Source organism: Limulus polyphemus, unplaced genomic scaffold (assembly GCF_000517525.1).
Source record: "Limulus polyphemus unplaced genomic scaffold, Limulus_polyphemus-2.1.2 Scaffold4445, whole genome shotgun sequence".
Lineage (NCBI taxonomy): Eukaryota > Metazoa > Arthropoda > Merostomata > Xiphosura > Limulidae > Limulus > Limulus polyphemus.
In genome coordinates this window covers 1-5,939 of record NW_013670055.1, presented here as the reverse complement: position 1 = coordinate 5,939, position 5,939 = coordinate 1, and the positions used below count along the sequence as shown (strand labels likewise).

Here is a 5,939-nt window from a genome sequence, read left to right as displayed (position 1 = left end):
GATTTGTGATTGGTTTAAAGTATGTTTCAGGTGTTATCTTGGAAGTTTAAACAGATGATTTGTGATTGGTTTAAAGTATGTTTCAGGTGTTATCTTGGAAGTTTAAACAGATGATTTGTGATTGGTTTAAAGTATGTTTCAGGTGTTATCTTGGAAGTTTAAATAGATGATTTGTGATTGGTTTAAAGTATGTTTTTAAACCAATCACAAATCATCTATTTAAACTTCCAAGATAACACCTGAAACATACTTTAAACCAATCACAAATCATCTGTTTAAACTTCCAAGATAACACCTGCCTGAAACATACCCTGAAACATACTTTACGATCCTTTGTGTTGAAAACAGCAGTACGTCATAATTTAACGGCACTATCTAATCAAGCTGAACTTTGTAAGAACTTATGCTAATACCTAAAGTACCCCCCCCTCCTCGTGTGTGAAATTATAGGCGGCGGCACATATTTAAATTGAGGGGGGGGGCACCTTATTTGCTATGTTAACCGTAACCATCGAATTTCAGAACTGGAACGGCGACTTTCTATGATAGCTATAAACTATTCCCCATTCAAAGGGGAAGTTCGCTACCGGGTCAAAATCGGGGGTAAGTGCCCCTCCCCCTGGGTTTTGCAGTCCATTTATCCAAATGAGAAAATATATAACACTAACATCCAGAAAATTATATATATATATAAACTAAAAAAAAAAATAAACAAGACAAACACACAGACAGAGGACAGTAAACCCGTGCGAAACCCGTGAGGAATAAAATCGTTTAAATTTAAGATTTTTGTGTTTTATATAAAATGTGTGTAGCTTCTATCCTAGCGGCTAATTTATATACTAACATTCTGTTTGGACACTTGTCCAACAATTTAGTGCCATGTTTCGCCAAGGTCACGTCCGTATTCCGGATGTAATGAACCAGTCTCAGCATGACGCGCCATAGGTTTTCTGTCCCATCTTTTACATGTCCTAATCTCCGAATACCACCTGGAGTCGTGTCACGGTTATACCCAAGTATACGCTAACTTTTAGAAACTTATATTTCCACTTATAGAACGCGAAGAAACTGTTTCGGTAGATTCTCAAAACGCAGATCATGGCGGCACACTCGATAATTGTATATTATTTAGTAATATGTGTGTGTACTTAAAGGTGTACATTTTTTTTAGAAGTATAAGTTACTCTTGTCCAGAAAGAAGTTTCAAGTGCCAGCTCCTAACATATTCAATTTTGTTTAAAGAAAACAAAAAATATTATTTGTTTAATACCGCGCAAAGTTACTCGAGGGCTATCTGCGCTAGCCGTCCCAAATTTAGAAGTGATAGATTAGAGGGAGGGTAGCCAACACCACCTACCGCCAACTCTTGTAATCAACTAGTAGAATTGACCGTCACATTATAACACGGCTGAAAGGGCAAGCATGATCGTTGACGGGATTCGAATCTACGACCCGCAGATTGTGAGTCAAGTGCTCTAACCACTAGGCCACGTCAGGCCTCATATAAATATGAATCCTGATCTGTTATTTGATCCACCACTTACTACTTATCGTTTCGGGGAAGTTCACTCCTCGTCAAGAACAAAATAGCATCAGTGTTCTATATTTTACAATACAAACACCACATCCATATAGTTTCACTGTAGGGGATAAAAGACAACTTAGAACACAACGTACTTAGAATATTTGTCCACGGGTCACATGAGTTCAGTTGCGTTAAAGCACTATTGATTAATCTCAAACATTCTTTGTTCAATTTATCTCTGTTTGAGTACTTCTAAAAACCTTTAAGCAAGAAATAGATAATAATTCTGGGTTAATAAACTTTACTCTGTTTGTTCTAGGTGTTTTAAAGAAAAGTAGTCAACCAGTTTACAGAAAGAAATTAGTCAACCAGTTTACAGAAACAAATTATTCAAACAATTAACTCAAGCCAAGACCAAAGAAACGACAAACTGAAGAATTTCTACGCTAACTTTGGGCGAGTTCCTCCGACATGAAAAGTAGTAACATGATATGAAAGAATACAGCACGTGCCAAGAAGAAGCCAGAACAGCTTTCACTCATAGTTTCTCCTTGTTTTGTTCAAATTTCCAACAGAACTTTGGGGTTTACAGTTTCTTTCTGTAAACGCTGATTTATGAAACTATATAGGAGTTTAGTTTAACAACTGAAAATATGGAATTATCTTGAACATTCGATAGTTTAACACTGATCTTATTAACTTGATATTCGTTTAGCATTGCACGTATAAATTCAGCTATTAGTAACAGAGATTCTTGACAGGTTTTTCTAAACCCTGTAATACTGCTGTATTAATTTCTACAGTTACCGTTTTGGTGTAGCCCCTTTTTCAAAACTGTTTTATCCCAAATTGTTTACGGATTCCCGAATAACATTCGACTCACACAAATAAACCAAACTGCCACCAATATTATAATGAACCCCGCTAACTACCACTGCGATTCTCTGTCTTTTAGATAGCAAATGAACCGCGTTATAACAGCCAATAACACGTTATTGTGTTAATGCCACACACAATAAGTGTAGTGAAAGGTATAGAAATAAGTCGATAACTTTATTTAAAATTCAAAAACAGAAAAAAAATGCCACTGTTAACGTTAAATGATGCATTTTAGCTGTTTTTGAATTTCAGGTTTTTTTAGAGTGTGTGAAACATTTATCAAGTCGATAACTTGATGGTTATGTTTGTTAATGGTCGAAACTGAGAATTTTCGTGTTGGAAACCGAATTATGCTGGTTTTCAAAGTAAAACAATTATTTAGAACAAAACATCATTCCCTCCCATACAACGAAATTTTCAGGATAACCCGGATGAAAAGTTGTTTGGTTTGTTATGAATTTCGCGCCAACCTACACGAGGGCCATCTGTGCTAGCCGTTCCTAATTTAGCAGTAAAAGACCAGAGAGAAAGCAGCTAGTCATCACCACCCACCGCCAACTCTTGGTCTATAATAACGTCTTCACGGCTGAAAGGGCGAGCATGTTTGGTGAGATGGGGATTCGAACACGCGGATGGCGAGTTGAGCGCCCCCTGTCCACGACAGCTGAAAGGCGACCTGTCGTATTGTTTTTGTATGTAGTTAACTACACAATGGGCTATCTGCGCTGGTATCGAAACCCGGTTTCTATTGTTATAAGTGCACAGACTGTGTCAGTAGGGGACGTCCACGTAGAAGCTTAGATCTTTTTATCCAGAAATGATTTAACGAGGTTAAGATCAAATGTTTCGTTTTCAACATGATTTACCGAGACATGTAAGGTGAATATACTGGAAGCCTCATGTAGGAACTCAATTAAAAACTAAATCTTTGTACGGGAGAAGTAGTCACCCTATTGATTATAATCCCCACATGACTATGGAGTAATTAATTTTATGACATAATTTGCCGAGTAAAACAAGAATAAAGCTCTCACTAGGTAGTCATGTTATAACGTGTTTAATGGAATAGTTACTTCTTTACGTGGAAGTAATTGAATCGATTGTAAGCCTTACAATAAGTGCTTATTAAGTGTATCAGTTTTGACAAGATCGGTGACGACATATTTTAAAAGTAAATTAATAAGATGATCAATGATCTTACTTGTTTCGATCTGTACCCCGTCTCTAGTGGTTCCCTTATTCTGTCACATTTTTCTTGTTATCAATACGAAGGAATCTCGTTTCTTGTTCAAAAACAAAAATTATTTTTTAGTTTCAGATATTTGAACATTTCCTTCAATTTTCATTTAGTTATTTAGTAATTGTAAGAATCCACCAATGAAATCAAAGGAGAATATGATACGTCAAGTTACAGTAAATACAGGAATTATTGAGTGTATTTACTTGTAGAGTAAGTAATATGTCAAGTACAGGAATGATTGGGTGTGTTTACTTGTAGAGTAAGTAATATGTCAAGTTACAGGAATTATTATGTGTATTTACTTGTAGAGTAAGTAATATGTCAAGTTACAGGAATTATTGGGTGTATTTACTTATAGAGTAAGTAATATGTCAAGTTACAGGAATTATTGTGTGTCTTTACTTATAGAGTAAGTAATACGTCAAGTTACAGGAATTATTGGGTGTGTTATTTACTTGTAGAGTAAGTAATATGTCAAGTTACAGGAATTATTGGGTGTATTTACTTATAGAGTAAGTAATATGTCAAGTTACAGGAATTATTGTGTGTCTTTACTTATAGAGTAAGTAATACGTCAAGTTACAGGAATTATTGGGTGTGTTATTTACTTGTAGAGTAAGTAATATGTCAAGTTACAGGAATTATTGGGTGTATTTACTTATAGAGTAAGTAATATGTCAAGTTACAGGAATTATTGGGTGTGTTTACTTGTAGAGTAGATAATATGTCAAGTTACAGGAATTATTGGGTGTGTTGTTTACTTGTAGAGTAAGTAATACGTCAAGTTACCGGAATTATTGGGTGTGTTGTTTACTTATAGAGTAAGTAATATGTCAAGTTACAGGAATTATTGTGTGTCTTTACTTATAGAGTAAGTAATACGTCAAGTTACAGGAATTATTGTGTGTCTTTACTTATAGAGTAAGTAATATGTCAAGTTACAGGAATTATTATGTGTGTTTACTTGTAGAATAAACAATATGTCCGCAAATAAATACAAGTAAATACACACCCAATCATTCCTGTAACTTGACGTATTACTTACTCTATAAGTAAACACACCCAATCATTCCTGTAACTTGACGTATTACTTACTCTATAAGTAAACACACCCAATTTGACCTGTAGGCTACAGCTTTGAAAATCTATCGGAGATTGGCAACTTATTATAAAAACAAAGGAACAATGTCACTTATGTCTGCCAATGAAAGGTTTTATTTTGTCGATACAGAATACCTTATTATTTTTCAATTATACTACAAATATATATACTTAAGTAAGGAAGCACATTAAGTTAATATAATAATAGGTAGACAACCAATGATTTATAAGGAAAAGTTATATTGATGGTGGAACATACTACAAGTTTCGACATAAGACAGAACAATGTTCTGTTGAAACATGTATGTTCCACCATCAATAAAACTTTTCCGTATAAATCATTGGTTGTCTTCCTATTATTATTATTACAAACATATATGAAGTCGTGACTATTTCACTTATGAAAACATTTATTGCAGAGGTAAATATAGGATTTCTATAATAATACAAAAGAATCGTAATCACAGACACCGAAATCTACCAGTCCGCTTGACTTAGGCTTAACATTAGTTACAGTATTTGTCGGCGTTATAAGAAGAGACGTTTTTCACGGTTTGCCGGAGCCACATCGACTTATCTAAGGATTAGTCATCAAGATTTCCCAATGTTTCATAAAATAAATATTAGTTTTTTCAGCTAAGAAGATCATTACGTGATCTGCTCAATGAAGCTTGCTTAATTAGCCAAACCCGACAAGCCCACGCTCTCTTGATCCTTTACAGTCTTTGTTACGAGTATGAATTCTCAAAAATATGGGAAGATAAGTGAATCCTGGATGTCGAAAACAGTTTCATCAACACGGGACTTTTGAGTGGCACTTCCTTACGACAGTGGTTTAAAAAGCACGTGGGATAATGTGTCCCAGGCAATAATTGTCAATGATTCATAAAGGATGGAATTATTAGCCGACAAGAGGAGCTCGAGGAAGATGGACGACGAGGAAAACATCGCACCTGGCTTGTGTCCCGTCATGGTCAAGTGGTTAGGGCGCTCGACTCGCAATCTGAGGGTCGGGTTCGAATCCCCATCCCACCAAACATGCTCGCCCTTTCAGCTGTGGGGGCGTTATTCGTTGGTAAAAGAGTAGCACAAGAGTTGGCGGTGGGTGGTGATGACTAGCTGCCTTCTCTCTAGTCTTACACTGCTAAATCAGGGACGGCTAGCGCAGATAGCCCTCGTGTAGCTTTGCGC

General features: G+C 35.9%; 1 protein-coding gene across 1 annotated transcript in view; it reads right to left on the bottom strand.

Annotated features, from left to right (window-relative positions):
- LOC111088792 (anoctamin-8-like) overlaps nt 1-3,687 on the bottom strand; it is a gene marked incomplete at its 3' end in the record, with an annotated part of 96,202 nt that extends 92,515 nt beyond the window's left edge. The window contains exon 1 of the mRNA XM_022399771.1: nt 3,609-3,687. The remainder of the gene's footprint in view (nt 1-3,608) is intronic.
- Nucleotides 3,688-5,939: the final 2,252 nt, after the last annotated feature.